We start from the raw sequence: 24,157 nt of genomic DNA on the forward strand, positions 1-24,157 counted from the left end.
AAAGAGAGAAACCGTCCCGACCGCAAAAGACGTTACGATGTCGCAACGTGTATTCACCCACCCACACTCGTTCATTCCCGTGAAGTGAGGGCTATGTCCAGCGACGAGAGACTCGTTAACTTCTCTCTCGCGCGCGATGACACACACACACGCAGTGTATAAAGGCGCGCACAGGTACATTAAACGACATCCTCTATTATTCTAAAAAAAAATAAAAAAAAGGAGAAGGACATGCAACGTCTTTTTGGCGACCTTCCGCTTTCTCAAAGTATTTATAACGCAACAATAGAAGCTACTACGTACACGCGGCAGGTACGCACACCCTCGAAAAAAAAATGAGCAAAGGAAAAGAGGAAGATGGATCGGGCCGATAAAGAGAAAGAGAGGAGGACGCAGTCGGCCAAAATTTCTCACGAAAGTCGGTCAAGGAAGAAGCTTCGACTCAAAAGTCCCAACGTTTCGTCGTTGTCTCTTTCGGGGCGTTATCGTTTCGTTACCCCCTCGCACACGTCGCGTCGCGCATCCAATCCTCCTTTTCTCTCTCTCTCTCTCTCTCTCTCTCTCTCTCGTGCGCGCCGGGGGTAATTATCGCGTTTGCCGAGAGAGGCGAATAACATTGTTTAGCTCGCAATAATATTATAAAAACGACGCGTTTAAGGCCGCAGGTCGAACGCCACCTGCCGCGAAGTCGAAAAAAAAAATAAGACGGCGCGTATAAGAAGAAGAATGAGAAGACGAGGACTGTATATATGTACCTACATAGCAGTCGAAGACATACGGGAAGGCTAATGCTATATACCGACGTATTATGTACATATTTTTCGCGCGCGCGCGCGCTCTATACAGAGGACAGGTGAAACGCACCTGAGCCTCGTAGTCGTCCTCGTCCTTTGCTAATGGAGCATTAAAAACGCGCGCCTCGAAAAGGCATATAAGAAAAGAAACTCACTGCTGTGCGTGCCTGTCTTATACAGCACCCGCAGTGGGTGATGTCCGGTCACGTCTTGTATACACACACACACACACACACACATACGGCGCACATATTGCCGTAGTAATACGAAAATATTATAGTGCATTTAATAAGCGAGTCTCGTATATGTGTGTATGTATGGCATGCACTTGCCGTTTCATATACTCATACATAAGCTGTCACGCCTCGTCGATCCAGAGGGACTATTAATCAACGATCGCGAGCCAGAACGCGTGTCTGTGTGTGTGTGTGTGTGTGTGTGTTTCTACACCCGTGTATATCTGGGACACGATATAGCACGCGTGTGTATGTGTGCAATTGCGGAATCGCTGATGAGGCGCAAAACGAGCATAAGGTGTGCATGTGCACACACACACACGCGCGCACATATGTACGATATACGTGTATATGTATCGGAAAGGTTAGCGGGTCGAGCTGACTCGACTGTGAACTCGTTTCGCCTCTTCTGCGCCTCCTCTTCCTCCTCCTCCTCCTCCTATTCTTCTTCTTCTTTTTGCGCCCGCGATGTAACGTAACTCGGCGAAATCTATATAACGGAATTTTCGTTTCGAGCGTCGGATCGATACAGTCGCTATAACGTACACATACGATTGCAACGTAATCGTCGTTCACGTAATGCTTTTCTTTCGTATCGAATAGCGAAGAGTAAAAAAAAAATTACGTAAAGTTACGCGAATACGATCAGCCCTATATTATATACAATAAAAGTGTATCATCGATTCCCATGAATCTCTTTTCATTCGGTACCTATATATATAGAGCGAGCGAGAGCCGACTTTCGTGATATCAAAAGAAATCTAACTTGCTCGGGCGCGCAGAACACCGGCTTGCAAAAAATATAATCGAGGCCCGAGGTTTTTATATATATTATATATACACGAGCGAACGAGAGAAAGGGATGTCCTATGGGAATCGCGTTCCTCTTTTTTTTTCCTTCTCTCTCTCTCTCTCTCTCTTTTCAACACAGTGTATATATACACATTCAATCTCTCTCTCTCTCTTTTTTTTTAAAGCACCCGATTCCTTCGAACTACCCTCCTCTGTGCGTACACACACATACATACGCAGCAGCAGCAGCAGCAGCAGCAGCAGCGGGTTTCAACTTTTTAACGGTTCCTCGCCGCGCTCCTAGCAGCTCGTACATACACACACGCAGGGGGGTGCGTTTGCGTTTTGCGCCGCCGCACGCGTTCATGCATGTATGTATATATATACGTGTGTGTGTGTGTGCGCGCAAGAGTGCAAAAAAAAAAAAGTATACTGATTTACATAACGGGGCCGCTTGCATTTCGTGCGTTATATACCTGCTCTCCATACATACGTACGTATATATACATGGATATGCGCTTTATTTTTCTTCCTTCTTCTTCTTCTTCTTTTTTTTCATCGCAAGCAACTTTGTATATACGTCCTTTCTAAGGATATACGTGCGCGCATCGCAGGAACGGGGGTTGGACTCCTGTGCCTCCTATATGTGCTCTGGAGTAATGCGCGTAAATGGCATAATTTAATTATTCTAGAGCTTTTTACGACCTAGCGAGTTTATTGCGCCTATCTATCTCTCTCTGTATATAGCTCCTTCCCGTGTATGACGTATTATATCTAAGTCTAAGCAGATCTTAGAAAGAGAGAGGAAGGTTGACGCGAAACGAGCTCGTTGACAATCGTCGAGCTCCGAAAGGGCGCATAACGAGCGATGATTTCTCAAAATTTAACGTATAGCGGGCATATAAACTTTATTTGGAAGAGAGAGAGAGAGAAAGAGAGAGACGGGGTGTCAACGAGAGCAGGTTGGTTCGAGCACGCATGGAAGAAGAAGGAGAAGACGAAGGAGACATTGAACCCACGACGACGACGACGTCAGGTTAATCGCGATAAGCGACTCTCCGAAAAAAATACACACTCGTCGTCGAAAGAAGGAGGGAAGTGTATGTAACGCGTGCGCGCACGTGTATTACGGCATTGTGCATATTATACATATATGTACATAAGGAAGCGGCCATGTATACAAGTATACCCCCGAAAAATTTTTCAGTTTAAAAGACTTTTCAGCCCAAACTGCACGCAACACACACAATGTGTACATAATGCAATGTGGACATATATACATTGCCGTAATAATACACATTGTATTATTAACGCGCCCGAGAGCCGCGGCGAGCGATTTTTGCCCTGTTCTCACGCTTCTCCGGTTGGAGCTGCAGTGTAAACGCGCATAATGGTTGTGTTTTCTTCCGATTCGCGAGGCGCATAATACGCGCACACGAGGAAATATAGACAGATTTTTCGGTGACGATCTTTTCTTTTTAGCGATCAGCGAGAAAAAATATAGTGATAATAAACCGATTGACTTTTCGGCTGTACGTACTGCTGTGACTATTCGAGCCAAGTATTATATCTATATATATCGTATGTTGTTACTCGCTGGCATAGAGAAGTCATTCAACGACAGACACATCGAGCCGCACCTGCCTCGTGTCTGTCTCGCTCGCTCGCTCCGGTTCCGCGTCTATATATACACACACACACACGCATACATAGCTATAGCATGTATATATACTTCACGGATCACCCCATCTGGTCCGTGTGCCTCACTCACTCACTCTCTATATTACACACACGCACATACCTTTTTTTTCTGCGCGCTATACATACTACCCGTTTTCGCGTTAATGTTTTTCCCTTATTGCCGCACCGCGAGCAGACAAGCTATTGTATCTCTCTCTCTCACTCTCTTTATTATTCTTTTTTTTTTATCGAAAAATTAAAAGCGATGGGAATTGTAATTCGCGCGAGCGAGAGAGTATTTGTAAGCAGCAGCTCTGCGTTACTGCGGTTTTTCTCGAGGCCGAGCAGGACACTTGCCTCGTGCTATGTGTGTATGTATATATGGGGATTACGTATTATACGCTCGCGCGCGCGTGTGTGTGTGTCCGTGTACGCAAATGCGTACCGACTGCAGGACGTTAGAATTTAGCTTGCGATTTCCGTATCAACCCAACTGTCGGCCTCTCGTACGCGTATGCGTATATACATACCGTTTCGGAAATTTCTGCGATTATTATTACTCGACCTGCAACAGCAACAGCAGCAGCTGTCGAACGAGCGTATAAAACACACGTTCGGGTACGCGGATAAAGACGAAAAAAAAATACTTGTTTAAATAAAGCTTATGTAGAAAAATATTTACGAGAATATGATAAGACGGAGGATGGAACGCGATCGTGTATCCGGTCAGATTATGACAGCTGTCTGTTTCTTGGAGTTTGCTCGACTCGAAGAGGAAGAAAAAAAATATGATTCTCGGGCAGGATTCTGATCTATTTATTCCTCTCGATCGACATGAAAAATTTCGCGAACGTCGAAGCTTCGGTAGGTTATTCGAGCACCAATGCTGTAAAAGCTGACGCGAGTTACACGACATCTTTGTCGAAAGTCGAGCGACGTCGATCGAAACGCTTCCGATTAACGACGTATCGATTAGCCATAATCAATCACGAGAGCGCGACGCGATGCACGATCGTGAGCTTACAGCAAATCCCAAGTAATTAAGATTAATGAATAAGACGTAACGATCACCGAGTGTATTATTACATACACGCGAGTACATCATTATTCAGCCGGTAATGCAATCTGCGCCTCGTAATCGATCGAAACTCGCTGAAAAGTTCTAACAATTTAATTTGTATTTTCTCGGCAACTACGTGCACAAAAATCGATAATCTCGTTATATTATAATCGGATGTCTCTCTTAATCATACGTATATTTTTTTTTTAACCCTCGCGTAAAATCGAAAACCTTCACGCGCGCGTATATCTTTTTGTTTTTCGGAGATTTTCGCCTTTAAATCGTGTGACCGCCCTGATTACGTATAATACGTGTATATATAAATCGCTTTCGTTTATCGCGACGATCGAACGCGTAAAAAAGAGGAAACGAGCTGGTTGCGGCCGCGCGACGTAGCGTGGGGGGTCGAAATTTGTGTCCCGATTGGGTGCGATAATCGGAGCCCCGAAAAAACCGTGTAAATGACTATCTTTTTTTTTTTTTTTTTTTTTTCATTAAATTTCACGACGTTGCTGTAATAATCTCGACGATGGATCTCTCGAGCGCGCTTACGCGTCGATCCGCAATAACGAATCGCGATCGCGACCATGTCCTACCGTTGATTCGTTACATCGATGATTTGCAAAAAAAAAAAAAAAACAGCAACAACAATTTAATCGTTTCCTTATACCCACTAGTACCCCTCGATTTCGCACTCGATGAAAATGTCGGTATGCTCGGAATGAGATGCGCTCGCATTCCTTACAACTCCGCGCGCGGCACTCTGAACTTTTAATAACAACGATGAATAAAGTCGTGCGATAACCGCTACTTCTTAATCGATTTTTTCGCGCGCGATTCTTCGAATACGCGTATAGTTCTCCGTACATCAACCCAGCTATTTGCGGCCCAACACAGCAGCGGCATTCCTCGCCATTGAGCGAATGCACTCGAGCTCGAGCTAATAATTTTCACGCTTTGATAATTCATTTTCGGCGCCGCCGCAGCCGACGTGTTCGGTGCAGTGCTCTGGGCTCTCGCACGAGTGCATTATTCGTTCTCGCTCGATGCGGGATATAACTCGGACGTGATGCATACATCGCTGTATACGCTTCGAAGGATTTGGCACACTCGAATTACCTCCCATCCTCCGTGCTGCGAGTTACTATTATTGTTTGGTTGTTTTCGTTGCTGCGCTGTCGCTGCTCGTTGTCAAATGCATATATACCATATGCCGAGTGAAAGTCTCAGCTACATATATATAATATAACGTTGACGCGAAATTTTCATCCCTCTCGCCTTCGTGCTTAATTTATCAAAGATCCGCGCTCGTTTCTACGCGTATATAGCGCGCAGGGTAGCAAGCCTTTTTTTTCGATCGAATCTTATCGCGCGATCGACGCGACGGCAACGGCAGCCGTACTTTTGTCGACCGACTTCCATTGTGTTGTATACGTACCGGCGATTCTGATCCACACAGAAAAAAAAGGGGTACGCAGCCGAGATAAATCTCTGCCTACAACGCGCCATGGTAAACCAAAGTTTTGCGGCTTCTCGATTACGCCTAATGATATCCTCTCTCTGAACGCACAGTGTGTTGCATCGAGGTAAGTCACACATTGTTAAGTGCGTGTATAATGCACACAACTTAGCTCAGCGGCTTTTTTTTTTATTTTTCGACGATGGGCCACGACGATTAGGATGTTCATTTTGCGGTTGGTATAACGCCGTTTGGCAAACTGACCACCGTGTGCGGCTTTCGCGATTAGACACCGTATACGGTTGAATATCGTGCAGGGGCATTGCATTTCTTTTTTTCGATTATTCAACAGATGGACTCGAGCGAGCGCGATAAAAAGGTAAAATAAAATAAAATGAAAACAGGAGCACGAGCCGGAACAGATTGTGCGGTCCACTTTCGTTGTGACACCGATCGTTTGGCCGGCTTCGATATATATACGCTCGATCGTTTAAACATTCGAGTGTCGTCGGCACGTATAACCAGCTCAACATTTGGCACGAAAAATTGAAGTATCCGCGCTCTTTTTCATTACGCTCGATACGCGATTGCAGCGAAATAAAAATTCAAAAAAAAAAAAAAAAAGAAAAGAAGGAGAAGACGAAAATAGCAAGAAGAGAGAACTCGACACGATCGCGTACTTGGACGAGATGAAGTACGAGCGAAATTTCACGCCTCTGAAGAGAGATGGATTTGCTAAACGTTTTTGTGCGTTAGTGTCAACCGAATCGGCCTTGAAAAGCCACGCGAGTGGCTTCGACAATACACAGGCGCTCGAGGCTTAACTTGGCTGACGAAAAAAGGAGAAAGAATAGGAGAGAAGGAAAAATAAAAGCGAGCGAAACAATAGGATCGAAGCGAAATGTATATATATATAAAGCACAAAAGCGACGAATTATTTTTACAATGCAACGAATAGCCAGAGAGTTTAAGAGAGAGAGAGAGAGTGAAGGGTGCCTGTGATTAATTCGCCGGAAGGAAGAAGGACAATATAAAACTGCAGCCGCGCGCCGCCGAAACTTTTGACATTTCGACCATGGTATATGCCGTAACATACTTATTATTTTCGATGCAAATATCGGGAGTGATCGAATCGTTCGCGATAAAAATAGGATAAAAAATAAAAGACGTTGCGTATACATAAAAATCTCGTTTACGTGCGAGCGTACGGCGTGACTAATCCAAAATCGCGCACTTTTCTTTCTCATCGCGACGATAATCCCCTCTTTATACGGCACATGTTCGCCTCGTAATAATATAATAATTTCTAGTTCTCCCTCTCCCTCCTTTCGTTCCGAAGTATATATGCCGCGCGGGCTATCTATATATAATACGCATAAATATATACAATAATTGAATGTATAAATTTCTCGACCTTGAGCCCGAAACTTTTCGCACATATTATCCCAAGTCGAAGAGAAATAGAGAGCACCCCTTTTTCCACGAGATTACTTACTATTTTTTTCTCTCTCTTCTCTCTCTCTCTCGCTCACTCTTTATACAGCGCGAGGAGCTGCGCATCGAGGGTAGAGGCCGAACTATTGTGTAATTATATCATCGCTCGCGAGCACTCGCTCTCTATATACATAGATATATATATATATGGCCCAGTTTAAATGGCCCATTGTCGAAGGCTGCCCTTCGGCTTCCTCGGGCATTATAATGCGCAACGAGTGCGAAACACCATTTGCGGAGGGGTAAATGTTCTCTCTCTCTCTCGGCGCGTATCGTGTATTACGAAGGGCGAGCCGTATATAATACCGCTTCTGCCGTGGAACGAGATACAGGCAGGAGGAAAATAGAGGCAACTACTACTGGTACTAGACTCGATCTCGACTACTACTACTACTACTACTACTACTACTACCCGAAGCGAAGAAAGTAAGTCTGTGCGCCGCGAGAATGAAAAAGAGCTTCTCTCTCTGTGTGTGCGGCGGCATGTGTGCTGTCCGCGCGTCGAGAGGGAGAATCGAGGGTAAGGTCGCCGCGCGACGACGACTCTCTCTCTCTCTCTCTCTCTCTCTCTCTCGGTGCGAAGTTTAGAAAATTGCCTAGCTGCACGTCCTATATATATGTGTCTGTGTGTGTGTGTATAAGTAGCCGACTCGATTGTTGAGAAAAAGCTTTGGAGATAAAAACAGATGGTTTTCAGAACCGAGTGAGCGACGGAGAGAGAGAATCTTGCCCGAGAGCGTGTATAATAGCGAGAAAGCAGTTGTGCATGTGCCAAAAATTGGCCTAGACGTGAGACACGAGACAGAGAGAGGAGGGAGATAAGCGGGAAACGTTGCCGGGTAAATTGGAGCAAAGGACGGATCAGCGTGCATTGTGTTAATGGTATGCGCGCCAGTATATCGTCGTCCTGCTTTTAGTAGGTCAGAGATTTTTTTTTTTGACGAGTACATATGTAGCATGTGTCTTTATGTATGCAAGGAGCAGTAGCAGTCGAGCATTTCAATTCGTTCGTACAACTGCATCCGTCAAAAGAGATACGCGGCACAAATCGACGATCGTTTAAACGGCGATTAACGACCTGCATCCCTTGCAGCGAGAATAAAAATGAAAAAAAAAAAAACTGGAGTACCCGCGCATTGTGACGCACGATATGCATTTCAATGGCGTACACGTCCACCATACATAAACGCATATATATTTCTATTACTGCATTAAAGGATTATGGAATATACGCATTATAATATGCGCGCGCGTATTGTGAAAGTCGAAAGTGTACACTGCAGTCCCGTGCGTATGTACAATACGCATATTTACAAAACACGAAATACGTATATTATGGCATTAACGTGTGTGTGTGTGTGTACTATATACAAAACGAAGCAATTATTACATTGTCCGAGTAGAGAAATATTGAAAACTGACCGCTTGCAGTCGTATATACGTGTTTATATACCTGACGCGTCGCTGCACGTTTATATATTATTACATTTATATATGTATAGAGTGAGAGAGAATAAAAATGCGCTTATATACTTGATACAAAATGCAATCGTAAATTATATACACACACTCACACACGTATATCGGGTACAAATGCATCGACTCTCGTGTGTATACCGGTGCAGCATATCCTCCCCTGTGATTTTCATAGCGTATATATACCTATACCATACTCGTGTTATACGTGTGTGTATAAACAGAGGAAGCGCCGTGTATGTCAACAACATAAAGTCTCGCTCTCGGCCTATTTGGCGTGCAGTCCGTCCGTCCGTCCGTCCGTGTACCAATTCAATACTGCAATACAAGGCGAATGTCCCTTTTTGGTCCACTTTATTCGCTTTGGAAATATATAGGACGTCGTCGCTCGCTCGCGCGACTCCGTGAACCTCGCTCCAAGAATCTTACAAAGGAAGAAGCTTCTCTCCCCTTGGCGCGAGCGCGTCGTTGGTTGCATAGAAGCGGCGGCAGCAGCAGCCCTCGTTGCAGTGTATACAATATATAATGCGCCTATAAGGAGAGACCGACTGCAGAAATTCGCGACAATAGCCTCGGATATTTCTCTCTCTCTCTCTCTCTCGCTCGTCGATATAAACGTGCGAGTGTAAGGCGCGAATAAAGTAAATCGACGGTTGCAACTTTACTATTTATATAATACATATATATCGAGAGATGCCGTGCCGTACACCTCGATTCACTTTTACGCCTGTACATATCCTCCCTGTATATAACCCATGCGCCTGTGTCTAGCAATAATCGCATTGTCTAACTTTTATAGTCCTCGTCGTATTCGTCTTTTCTTTTCGTTTTTCCTCTTCCTCGTTTTTCTCGGCTTTCTTGTGCTCTATATACGTACTCACGACTCGAACGTGAACGCAGCGAGAGATTAAAAATGGAGCGCAGCAAGCAATAAAGTTTAAAGCGTCGTGCGCGTCGTCTTGTATAAATATACAAATAAAAATGTAATATAAACGTCGAACCGAATTGCTTGTACCACTACTACCACTACTACCACTGCTACTGCTGCTGCGTCAAGGGTTGTATCCTCGAGTTTCGGATAATGTACACACGCGGGGCACGGTAAGGTGAGATTTTAAACATCGGTCTGGATGGCCCCGTGGACACGTATAATGTATACAGCTCGTATATCGTGATCGGTCGCCGTTCGTGTTTATATGTAAATAATAATACGTCGATCGACGAGATTTCGATTCGCGGCTGCTGCTGCGAATTCGACTCTATATACTAGGCGTCGATCGCGGTCATTGCTATACGTATACGTTACTTATATATTCTTCCACGCACTGCGACACACGTTTGATACCAGTTTGATTCGTAGCGTTTACCGCACGATATATTTAGGTAAAGCTCGCGTATAAACCTGCAACAACAACAACAACAACAACTTGTGCTCTACAGCTTACCCCCTTTTTCCCGGGTGATTATAATTTAGAACGAGAAATCTCATTCTCCCCCCTTTTTTTCTTCATGTACACACACACACGTGAAATGAACCTTTCGGCCAGGGCGCTGTTACGCGCGCGTTGCGTTATTATAATACGTGTATAACCGTGTAGTATAGCGTATACGACGATTCATTTTTTTTTCTCCTACCTTATACTTCTCTACTACTACACTCCTTTACGATCTGTTATATGCGGCGTGACGAATGTAATTCCTGTAATGTCGCTCTCTCTCGCTCGCTCGCACTCGATGATGCGCTAGTTTTTTTCTTCCTTCCTTCCATTTTTTTTTCTTCGTTCGCCTTTTGCCTTTTACCGCGGGTTAGTATACGAGAATCAAAATCGCGACGTATAATACAGGCTACCTCAGTCAATTGGGGCATCAAACGCTCGCGCGCGAGGGAAATTCGAGCGAGGTGGTGGTTAAGGTATTGTTACATACGAACGCGTTGCGATGTGTGTACTACTTCCGACTTTGCGTGGGAATATCACGAGCTTTAACGAGGATGAAAAAAGTGGGGAAAAAAAATGAGTCGAAATCAAAAGAGGAAACATAAAACTCTCACACCTGTACAGAGAGGGCTGATAATTTCCAGTCATCGTCATTACGAGTGTGTGCAGTAATCGAGTAATCGATCCCCCGTGACGATCTCGCTGCTACCGTGATCCGAACTCAATTGTGCATCAATAAAACGCGGCGCTAAGATTTACGGCTTTACAAGTGAATTTCGTTTTTGTGCCCGACGAGGCTTTTTATCCCATCGAGACGACTTCTCTCATTGTCCGCGAGAAGAAGAAGAAAAAAAAGACGCGTGCGTTATTGTGTGGGTGCACTTGTTACACGCGCGCGAGGGTGGATCGTGTACAGGATTATCCCTCGATGCTGTTGTTGGCAATCTTTACGGCATCTTTTTATGTGCCGTATTGCGTCTACGACAGTTCGTTATACGTATCGAAAAAAGAAGAAGAAAGAAGAAGAAGGAGAAGAAGGAGAAATTGTTTACCGAGTCCGCACCTTGCCACAATATAAAACGTATACACGAGTGTTGACAACGCTGCATATTATACGTACCGAAGTACCCGCACCGATCTCGTATTCGCTCGAAAACTACTCCGCGATAAAAATAATAATAATGAGTCAATGTGTAGCACGTACTCTTAACTCTCGAGGTCGTCGTCGTCGTCGTCGTCGTCGTCATCGACGAAGTCAAGAAATTCTTACCATTTGTTTTTTTCTTCTTATTCTTACACCCATGTATGCAGTTATTGTCGTCGAGGCGCGCTTATATACATAACGTGCAGTGACGCGCCGGCCACCCTTCTAGCAGCAGATCGTGCATATACCGCTGATCTCGACAACGAGATAAAGATAATACGCGTGGCAGAGAAAGAGAGATCGCGCGCAGGTGAGAGACTCGTTGTAAACACACATGTATATACGTGCCCCGTACCATATATACGTTCATGCAGTGACCTTCCCGATCGCAAACACACACACACACACACACATGTGTCGCGCAAAAATTTCTCAAGTGCACCACCGAACGCGCCCAATAACGAACACATATATATTTGTCGCGTATACGAGCGAATGCAATGCGCGTCGATATATAATTCCTATATAATGCATTATGTATATATAGGCACCGAAGGCTGCGCTCGTACGTCACACATGAGTAATTTCGCATTTTGCGTTATTACATTGTGTATATTTGTCGCCACCCTTGCTATATACATATACGTACATATATCGTGGTGACGATTTTTCTTTCTTGCCTCGTAGCGACGAGGAAAAGAAAATAAAAAAGGAGAGAAGCTCGATAAGCGCGCGACGAATCGTTATTAATACATCTTTATACACGTATAATCCTAAGGGCTGGTGGAGGGAGGGCCAAAAGTCGTGTATTTCTTGATACAGAAACTCTAGCGTAACGCGAACAATCGTCAGTACACATGTGCGGTACGAATGTGTATATAATATGTCGGCTTGTACAAATTTTGAGATCTGTGCGCGGGCCACTACAAAGATATATTTGTGTATGAATTTTGAGGAGTTTCTAGTTGTGCAGTGTGTGTATACATTTCCCTCGAACCCACACGAGAGCTCTTCTTCGACTTACGCGCGCGTTTGTTCAACCGTCTACCTAGCTTACTCCGAAAGAGAAAACATATTTTTTTTTTTTTTTTTGATAACGACACTGAAAAATGTTTCGGAGAGTACTGGACGTACGCGCGCGGTAAAGCAACTGGTGATTTTTTCGGGTTAAAAAAAAAGATCGTTGGCCTCGAGAGCGCAACAGTCGCAACCGATGAAAAATGTGTACCGAGAAAAAGCGAGAGAGAGAGAAGTCGAAAATTATACGGGCAGTCCGTTTTACATTGTGTACTTGTAATACACTACTGTGTATTTAATGCAGGTGCCGATCGCGAAAAATCATCGACCGCTTATATATATGTATGTATAATAAAAGCAACAATAAAAAATAAAAAAGGAAGAAATTTCTTAAATAATAACAGCCTCGCATTTAAGCCACGCACGATTGGTCGGCTCAATGGGGCGAGCTTAGCGCGCTCCCGTACCGCTCGATAAATCGCAGCTTAATAACGAAACAATGAAATCAACAATGCGCGCATTATTGCGCGGCGTACATATATATATCGAATTATACGTATATGAAAAATACGAAGGGTGGTCGATATAGGTCGAGCCGAGAGCAACTTTTCAACGACCCGCGCACAGCCGAGAATCCGAGCAAACGTCGCGAAGAAACCGACGAAACTTGAAAAAAAAAAAAAAAAAGGAAGTAATGTACGCAGGCCACGTGGAGGTAGCGAGCGAAGCAAAGCAAAAAAAAACAACAACTCGTACGCGCAGTTGTTCATATGTAACATTTTCTAAGACCTCCTATGGTGTGAGTGAGTTTATGTATACACAGTACACTACGCGGCGCGTTCCAGGTGCCCAATCCCGGAGGCCTCGAAGCTCGCAAATGTACACGGTAGCAGTGTATACAGTACACGTATCGGTGATTTTGCCTTTACTTCTTTTTCCTTACTTCTTCCTCTTCTTCTTCTTCGCGCTCGAGTAACGAGAGCAACCCAGAGAGAGAGAGAAAAAGGTATATAGCAAAAATATACTGAATATACGTATATAATAAAATATGACATTCGAATTGGACTCGACTTAGAAAAGGGTATATATACTTTTTTTTTCATATAATATTTCTAGATGAGACTTGCACCTTGAGATTTCAGGGTTCCTTTCCTTTTCTTTTTTTTTTATCGTTCGCCTCGGAGCAGCCCCATTGCATTGTTTTCTTTGCTGCCATCCTGCGGCTTTGAATCGCGCAGCTACTACTCATAAATCCATTGTTTTTTCTCGCTTACCTCCTCTCTCTCTCTCTTACCGCGAATGTATATAAAATATAAATTTTTCTATGCGTGTGTGTATATGCAGAGGCTGTCACAGCTGCGTCCGTGTAATATACGTGGAAGCTGCACGGATGCACTCTCGAGTAAACACATCGGCTTATTTGACCCGTTGTAATGCATTTATTCATATTCCATTATATGCAGTCGCCCTCGAGTCACAATATCGTTCATTTCGCATTTCCGATGATTGGAAATGATGTTTCAGAGAAGAACCATGTAAAATAGAAGGAAGGAAGGGAAATCGTGCCCCGAGGTATTGGACGAAAAAGGCACATCGCACCTATGCATTATATCACACACATATATAGCTTGCAGCCAAGACCTAATTTGAGTACGGTCGGTTGGGCGCGTAATAAGGTGCGTAATCTCTCGCTAATTAAATCGCACCGCGTCGATGTAATTCGCCATCTAAACCGTTGCATGTACGTATCTCACGCAGCGAGAAAACCGCTCGTGTGCGCGCGCAATTAAACGCAGCTCTCTCTCTCTCTAGCTGCATCCACATATATATGTACACCACGCGTATGTACTTACTTGTAAGTACGTTTAATTGAAATTCAATCGCTCGTTGCGTATCGGTGTGCGTACTTATGCAGCAAACACACACATACACGCATACGAGAGCAAAGGAAGGCGAGCAAAATGTACGTGTGTATACGGTGCAGCAGTATATATGCGTATATATAGAGCCGAGGTTGGTACACAGCACCTGCAGCGCGCTCCCGACTGCTGCCGTTTCTACTGCTGCCTTACCCTCGTTCCCAGGTGACTGTTGCTTATATACTGTATATATAGGTATATATAGAGAGAGAGAGCGACTTTGGGCTCTGATTTTAGGCCGTTCTCCAGCTTTGGCGCTCGATTTTTCGCTCCACGCTGAATTATACAATTTTTATATGTCGTACGTACATATAGCCAACCCTCTGCGTAGCCGCGACTCGATGCATCGGCAGATACATAGTAACTATGTATAAAGCTTTGTACTAGAGAAACCGTCACGTCGCTATCTTCAAGACGAAGACGAAGAAGAAGAAGAAGACGATCCTCGGGCGAACGGGGGGTTGTTGTTCTCTAGGCAGACCGAAAAATTCGCCGCCACCGCTGCAGCCAACCGACCACCCCTCTATATACAACGTCGTCTAATACGTTTATGGAAGTCGTCGTCGTCGTCCCCCTTCTCTTTCTGCTTCCTTTTCTAATCTCATCGAGGTTAGGAAAAAAGATTTCTTCTCTTCTTTTTACGTACGAAATGCGCCGCACTCCTTCCTTATTCGCGCGCGCGCGCGCGTAACAGCAGCCTTACTTATTATACATATATATACATTTTATAGAGCAGATGTCCGGAGTCGCGTGCCGTGAATTTCGTAATGCAGCAGACTCCGCTCTCGATATACATTGTATTGTGTAACGCGCCTCCTCGTGACGATTTTTTTCTTACCTTCCTTCTTCGTTTTCATCGCGCGGACGGATTTCGTATACTCGATTTTTTGCTGCTGCAAGGGGGTTGGTTTCGAGAAATTCTATATACAGGCTGTGACTGTATTTGCGTCTGTACCTAAAAGTGTGTATACATCGGACGATCATCCCGTGAAATCAAGACTCTATCGCGTGTAACGAGCTTATCTGCCTACTTCGAGTATAATGCGTAATGCAGCTAAATATCGATGAAACGCCTCGCGCAATCCTTTTAGGATTGAGTCACCCCCTTGGCCTAGTTTGCGCAAGTTCTATTTACACCACGTGCATAAATACACAACTTTTTTTTCCGTTGAGATTTGCCCCGGCATTATAATAACGTAACGGCCCGCACCTGATTATCGAGATTTATAGCGATGCACTTACACTCGAGCCACGTATATACGAGTTTGCATCGATCTCGAATCAAAGAAAAGTTACCGAGATCGCGAAATAATTATCAAGTATACGTATAGTGCGATGTAGAGGCGCACGTGCGCGATTAAATGCCGTGAGTGTTTCGTACATTATGAATTACCCTCGGAACTCGGAACTATGCTCGGGGCGCTCGATCTCGCTCTCGCCGGATGCAAGCTCTCGAGTGCAGAGTGACTTTGAATTCCTGTATACCTCTCTTTGTATACGTACGTACATTATGCGCACACATGTATACACACACCTACGCAATGACAAGTTGATTAACTTCGAGGATAATGTAAATGCCCTTTCGCGTATTTAGAAGAGGAGGAAAAAAAAAGTTGTTACGATAAAAAACCCTACGGCACTTGACGACTCTCTTAATTTTTTTTCAAGTGCCCACAGTCGCGTGCGTGTAAGTAACGTATAAATTACCGCCTCTTCGAGTGTCTTATATACTCGGCGCTACGATTTTTCCGTTTGTCAACTGTATATATATAAAACTGCTTGTGTTCCGTATCGCCATTCGTCAAAAGCACCTCCGACAGTTTAAAATGCCTTTTTCCGTTCGTCGGCGCGCGATCGGCGACGCTTTATTTTTCGGAAGCTCCGATCGGAAAGACATTATGATCATAAATATCACTAAAGTCGGTTACCTATAATATAATCCTCGAAAGAGAGAGAGAGAGAGAGAGAGAGATCAAAGGAGAAAAGCTCGAGAAAACAATGCGTTTTTTTTGTTGAAACAATAGCATGCACCACACGCGCCGCACAAGTTCGAGAAAACGAAAAGCTCTCGAAACAGCTGCGGTACGCCGTTTCAATGCACGGGCCGATCAATTGAGAATGCAATGCGGGTTAACAATCGATCGAACGCGTACATGTGTGCGTGTGTATAGAAGCGCGAGACACGCGACAGAGTGCAGTATTTATACAAATGTATCGGCGGCATCATCAAAAGGTTCTACATATGTATATATGTACATTTACACCGTCTAGGTACCGTTTTAAAAATAAAAAAAAGGAGTAGAATAAGAAGACGAATAAAATAACAATAAATACGTGTATATAGGGACCGATCCGACTTATACGCGTGACGGAGTCGAGGCTGATTTTTCCCGCGCGCTCATGCATGTCACATGCGTATATGTACTACAAGCAGCCCCCGACACATTCGACGTGTTTGTCCAACTAAGAAATTTCCCTATACACACACACACGCATTGATTTATGCTATACGTATCGAGGCTTTTATAACCGTCTAATGTGCATACCCTTTGACGAAAATAGAAATGTATACATTATATGTGTCTCTCTCTATTTTTTCATGCACACACGCGCGTAGGCGTATACGTACATACGCATGGAAGGCGCGCGACATCGACACCGCGTCGCGGTTATGCTGTACAAGCAGCAGAAGATCACAAAACGATCGACATCAACGGTGATCGCGGTATGGAATTTTGACTTTTTTTTTTGACAAGCTTGTTTTGCTTGCATTACAGGAGGAGGTTTATACTTGTCGTATCGCGTGCGTATGCAGAACAGCGACATGTGTGCGGCAGACCGCATCAAAAATATATGACATTCCGTGTTTTCCTTTTTAATATTTTCATAAACGTCTTTTCGGAGGTAAATTGATCCTGTGTATACGCGGTTCGTTAGACGAGCCACACACACATGTATAAACATTATATTTATATTTTTATGCTTGTATATTCAATTCATGTAATCGTCGAAACGGCTTTTGGTTATCATAATCTATACTACCCTCCAACAGTCATCGAACTCAACCGGGTGGAAAGTACTCGATATACGCGACAATGATCAAAAATTGCTCGGATTATTATCGAGAGTATAGGTATAGTTCTCGTCGCGATTCTCAAGGTATATAATATTCGATTCGCATTCGATATCAATGATCGAGTTCGATATCGATGATCGACGGATACATAATATGTATTATTGCTCTGTATAGGAAATCGTTTGGCACGTAACAATTTTTCGCTCTAGTAATTCCTTCCTCGTTAAATTAGCATGAGGGTGGCTTGTGTGCGTATATATACTACGAATATAATAATACACGCATATTCGCGTATTTCATCCTTCTCTCTCTCTCGTTCGATTCGATTCATTGACCAATCAAGGGTTTTTTTTCTCTCTCTCTCTCTCTCCCTTTATCCTATTTGTCGATTGGCGCACGCGGGGCACATGCGCTTATAAACTTCGATCACCCTATCCTTTTGTGACATTTAATTGCCGTACGACGACGACGACGACGACGATGACCATTTGTCGATTTTTCCATTGCGCATACATAACGCATACAAGAGTCATCGATGCTACGCGAGGCACTTTTTTCCCGGACCAATTGTATAATACGCGTAACTCGGCTCGAGTGCCGCGGCGCGCCGTAATACGTTATACGTTGGCCATTTGCGATAACCCAATCGCTGTTACTATGGTACCATATATGATTGTTGTCATTTTACGTTACGTTTTTCGATCCCGAGTAACGAATCGGACTTATCAATATGGATGTATGATGTATCGGGGCTGCGACGTCATCCCACGCAGCAGCACATGTGAAAACATTCGTCTGTCTGTCTGTCGCGCGAGTAGACTAAGGAAAACAAACGATCTATACGTATACGATTACCGTTGGGTTTTTTTTTTTTTTTAACTTAAATTCATATACTCGTTCGTATGCAATCCCTTTTATGATGCATACCCTGTCCACGCGAGCGATGCAATTTTCTGCCGTGCGTCCGAAACGACAATATTGTATATAATGCGCGGAGTCGTTTCGCGTCCTCGATTCGCGCGAGCGTAACGAACGGAGTCGAGACTTCAGGAAAGTTTTTTTTTTTAATAAAATACGTCTATAGCATCGCCGAGCCAACCCTAGTACGATTTTTGCGGCTTTTATTTATTCTGTTTTTTTTCTTCTTTTCGTGACATAAATACGTTGGAATTGCGGTCGAGTCCTCGAGTGTACCGGCGACGTCCGCTCGTCGATGTAACATATTTATATATTTTGTACGAAGAAAATCTTCCGATCAAAAATTTCAGAAAGGGGTACAAACGCTCGAATGAAGCAATTATCGGCCAATATAATAAGAAGCTCGTTGCGGTCGGTCGATAATTTATCGGCGCTCACCCTCAAAACTTCGCAAAACGCCGAGGCTCATTAGTTTCTGACAAAAAAAAAAAATACAAAAATCAACAGCTGTGCAGCTCGCGACGTCAGCGCATGTAATATAATAAAGACGCTCGCACGAATGCGAAAAAAAAGAAGAAGTCGAAGGTAGAGGCAACAGAAACAGTCCTATTGACGTGACCTCTCGAAATTTGGAGTTTCGAGGCAAAAAAATATGTATATGCTAATGAGCTCTTCAACGAGCTGTATACGAAAATAAAGGACACTCGAACGAGCGCAGAGATCAGCTCGCAACGCCGACTCTTGTGTATCGTATACATACACACCCACTTGTGCCCGGGATATACTATTTACACGCCGTGACGCGTAGCTAAGCAGACGCGAGGGTCGCGATATCATTATTATCATTATTATATTATTATAATCGAATCGCTCGTGTGTGTGCACGCGCGATTTTCATCGAGCTTTTGTGTGTCATTGCGCTGAATTTTTTTTTTTTTTTTGCGTCACCACGATAGCTTTTTGATAGACAGACGTGTGCAGTGTAACGCGCGCAGGGGGCGACGCTCTAAGCGAGCGCGGGGGCAAAAAATTAATTTCTCTCTCTCTCTCTCTGTGTCTGAGACAGTGACTCGAGTTCGTAACAATGGCCATGCCCGTAATTGAATTATAAAATCGCTTTAACGCGGCTGCGGCTGCTTAATCGTCCGTGTGTATACCGATGGACGACGATGATGGGCGCTTTTTAACGTACTTTCCGTTACGCTCGATCGGAGTATCAATGCAGGATATATGCTGCAGCTCCGACACAAAGTGTGTATGGAATCTGCGAGTTAGAAAAATCATGTTCCCCAGCGTCTAAGAGTCAGGAATGAAAAAAAGAGAGAGAGAGAGAGAGAGAGAGAGGCAGTGAGAGAGAAAGAGAAAAAAAGAAAAGTATAGCAGCTCGCTCGCGCATAATAAATATAAACTTGCGATCGGACAATATAGCGATTATAATAAAAGAAACTTGTTCATTGCGCGTATATACGCAGTCGCAAGTGGGTAAAATGTACATGTGTGTGTAGAACTGATCATCGTCGCCGTCGTCGTCGTCATCATCAACAGCAGCAACAGCAGTGCACGAGACATTATTAAAATCGTGCGAAACTTCGTCCCTCATTCCACCTTTTTTTTTATCTCTCTCCACTCTGTATGTATGTGTATGTGTGTGTGTGTCTACATGTATACGAGTCCCGGTCAGGATCAGTTAAACTAGAAAGTATTGTAGCCGAAGAAAAGATTTTTTGGCTAAGAGAAAGAGAGAGAGAAAGAAGAAGCCGGTCGGAAGATATGTATGCAGGGCAGAGAGCACATATAAACATGTGTGTGTGTGTACAATGCATGGGTGATCGCTCGGCGCGCCTTTGGCCTGGAGAATGAAAAAAACCGGTTCAACCCGGAGTCCCATCCGCGCGGGCCTCTCTCTCTGCAGAAATTCGCTTTGGAAGAAATTTCTTTTCTATAAGAGCGCAAAAGTCGGATACTACTACTACCATGTATATAGGCAGGAGTAGCAACAGCAGAGAAAGAAAGAGAGAGAAAGATAGAGAGCCCGAAATGTCGTCCTAAAAATCTATAACGACTTTTTACCTATATACATGTGTGCGTGTGTGGTACGGTGTGTGTCTGCTGCAGCCGCTGTCCACGGCATGTATTGTTTCTAAGACTCTATACATATATATACCTCCTCTCTCTCTCCCTCCGTGCGCTCGCCTAAGAATATATATCGGATAAGCGAGCGCCAAGGCAGTTGTGCAAATATTTAGAAGGATTAGGCTTTAGCTTTTTCTGTATATGACATTTTGCTGCACATGTGTGTGTGTGTGTGTGTGTGACTGCGCTAATGTCGCCGACTCCAGTGTAAACAATTCGATTTGAATCCTGCGCGCCGATCGCCGCGGGCCAATTCTAAATCGCCTCTGCGGCCCATTGCGCGTCGACAAATACGCGCTTGTTTATTCGCGACGAATTTGCACTCGCGTGTACGGTAATCGTAAAAAGGGAGAGAGAGAATAAAAAATCACGCTGACCACTCGACGAGTCACTCGTTCGAGAGAGAGCAAAAGAAATACAAAAATAATAATCGCGCGACAACTGCCTTGCCTATATGTAGCATGTGTATACAAAGAGCCTAAAATCACAGCTGTTTTTCCGTACACAACAATATTCGCGCGCCTTCCACAGCTGAGTTTGTAAATTATAATATATATAATATACGGATATAGATAGATAGCGCGCGCGACACATCGATCATGTTCATCCTCGGGCAGATATATTCTCTCGAGGCGATCGTTAAAATATTACACGCTTTTCACCCGTGGATAGATAGATATATTATATTTTGTCGTGTATATAGTCTCGATCGCGCAGCCCTCAGCTACATAGGCACGTATCGCACGTGCTGTCTCGTGGTGTAAGTAATATCATATAGCCCGGGAAGAGATGAACATTTTTACTTTTTCACGCGCACGGATTCGGCACACACACACTCGCGTGTATTAGATTATGTACTTTTTTTTCCTTCTCTTTCTTATATTCTTCCTTCTTTTTTTTACTCCACCCCGTATTACATAATAAAAAAAAAACGTGAAAGGTACGCGTAACACGGTAAAAAAAGAAGCAATACGGCGGAAATGCGACGATGATAAATCTGACACTCACTCTCTTACGTTGCGCCGCCGCTGCTGCTACGAGTCCGTGCACAGACACCTCCTCGGCAGATCCGCAACCCTTAGATCCCTTTTCCTTCTTTTCCTTCCTTCTTTCCTTCGCTTGTTTCGTTCCTGTGCGTTCCTCGGGTGGGTACTTTTTTTTTTCTCTCTCGAAGAATTTCTGGCTGTTAGGCCGTGAATCGATGCACCACTACTGCTTCTCTCGTCTTCTGTCCTGCGACGACGAGACGACGATGCACTACTACTACTACTACTTCGACGTTGTCGGGAAAAACTCCACTGCCGATTATTCGCATTATTCGCACTCGTTTTTTTTTATAATTATTACGCCGCTCTCCCAAAGGTATACTCCGCCTTGTGTTTATGTGCTGCACTTGTCGTTCGATTTCGACATTATTATCCTCGACGAGTCACTGTGCATATTATTATATCGTTTTTTCGTTCGCACACGCGCGTCACCCAGTTATATAATTTGCAATAAATAAAATTTAAATAACAATAAATAATAAACTTATTCGATAAAATATATAACTTTATACAGTATATTGCTATTTAAAAAAAGTCGCGCGCGCGTGTGTGTCTCTCTTTCTCGTGTCGCTGTGCGTCGTGTGCGCAGCGTCGAACGTTCGGCTACGGACTGACTGGCGGTGGGGCTGTTATACGCTCGGGGCCTTACGTATAAAACCTACACTACTACTACTACTACTACTGCTTCTGCCGCTGCACGCATTACCATCCACCGCTGGTATATAATCCAACCATCCATCGCCGCCGCCGCCGCCGCCGATCTATCCCTACCTTTCTTTTTTTTTATATATTTCTCCCTATACGGTGTACTGGTATGTGTGCGTATGTGTACTCGCACACTTGCACGCGGTGTTGTATATGTATGGAGTTCACCGCTGTACGCCGCGCAGCACCCTGTAATTTCGACTTCGGTCGGATTGCACACACACACACACACACGTACTGCACCTTTCGTCTATACTCTACTTGATTCTGTATGTGCGTGTGTACTTGCTGCGTGACGCACAAACGCACACAAGTACGACGTATATATATATTTCAGTGACGAATCTAGATTTTTAGCCGTTAAACGGCGTTAAACCGATGAAAAATAATCATCGAGGTCGAATCGATTGCCTCGAACGCATTTATATCCGGGGACACAATAGGGCGACTAGTTGAAATTAAGCTACTTAACTTGCACATATCCGCTATAAATTCTTATTAGATCTTTTATTATAATATAATACATATATCATAAAAAATTGCCCATGAATACCCACCCTCGACAGAAAAGATCTTAATTATAAAAAAAAAAAAAAAAAAAAATGAAAAAAATCAGAAGGAAATAACTGCACCGACATCGAGATTCCTATGCAACTACCCCGGCGTATATTATTGTTTAAAGCCTAAGCCTCTCTGCATCATACGAATACGTGTACGATAAATATACGCGCCACCGCAAATATGATACGAGCGCCCTCGAATATCCCACCACCACCACCGCTGAACAGCCTCGCGTCTACTCTCGCATATAATATAATGAATATAAGTATCATTATCTATATAATCTCACCTATCATAACGCAACCCTTTTTTTTTTGTTTATTGTTAGTTGTTTAAATAGAGGCGGCCTGTGTACGTCTCTATATCGTAACCCACACTGCGCACTGCGTATGTGGGCCATTGTTACACACACACACATTCGTATACATATAGGTACGTGCAAGGATCATAATCTCTGTTTGGGTATATTATATAAATCCTTCGCCGATGCGTATAGTCCATATCTTTCTACCTCTACACAGACACATAATATGCAATAAATTATTATCTCTCCGAGCCGTGTGCAGTCCGCAAAAGTTTATTACGTCCGAGGTCACGTAGAATTAGCATCTGATTAACCGTGCAGCATCAGCAACAGCAGTGGCCCTAAGCCTGCCCTGTGTAATGTATACGCACACCTATATATATATAAATCGAGTGCATCTCTCACTCGAGGCGCGCACACAACGACCCTCGATACCGCGGGGGGTAAGTCCGCTTATATGTATATATCACGTTTTATTATATACACACACACAGATACACATAGAGAGAGTAGTACTGACACGCCGTGCACCGAAAATTGCGAAGACGATACCGGGTGACTTTTGTTGCCGTATATATATATATACCAAGTCGAAAAACCCGAATACGTTGTCTGCAGTACTTATACAATGTGTATTATGATTTGTGGTTAACTATTTATGTAAAGGGGACCGATGCGGCACCTCGGCCAAATTTATATATCAACAATATACGGGGATTTTTCGCGGACTCTGCGCGCGCGCCTTGATGAATCGCCCAGGTAATAGGATACACTTAATACGTAAGCATAATGAACGTATCGCGAATTTAGTATCGTTGCCCGTCGCATTAAGTTTCATAATGTAATGATCAGCGACTCATTACCCTGCATTTATAACGATGACTTATATTTATGTACGTAGAAGATT

General features: G+C 43.9%; 1 protein-coding gene across 11 annotated transcripts in view; it reads right to left on the minus strand.

The window, feature by feature from the left end:
* The window catches only part of LOC106652671, a 48,815-nt gene extending 24,957 nt beyond the window's left edge, over positions 1–23,858 (minus strand). For 5 of the 11 annotated variants that reach the window (XM_023458030.1, XM_023458037.1, XM_023458032.1 and 2 more), the window contains exon 1: positions 21,643–22,242. The gene's annotated coding sequence lies outside the window, so the exon portion shown is untranslated. Of the gene's footprint in view, positions 1–10,626; positions 10,717–21,642; positions 22,250–23,802 lie in introns of those variants that run through there. The other 6 variants (XM_023458036.1, XM_023458034.1, XM_023458028.1 and 3 more) reach the window with 5 other exon arrangements.
* Between the last annotated feature and the right edge of the window lie 299 nt (positions 23,859–24,157).

The sequence above is a fragment of the Trichogramma pretiosum genome, unplaced genomic scaffold (genome assembly GCF_000599845.2).
Source record: "Trichogramma pretiosum strain Unisexual culture from Peru unplaced genomic scaffold, Tpre_2.0 scaffold112, whole genome shotgun sequence".
In the NCBI taxonomy this organism is placed as follows: Eukaryota; Metazoa; Arthropoda; class Insecta; order Hymenoptera; family Trichogrammatidae; genus Trichogramma; species Trichogramma pretiosum.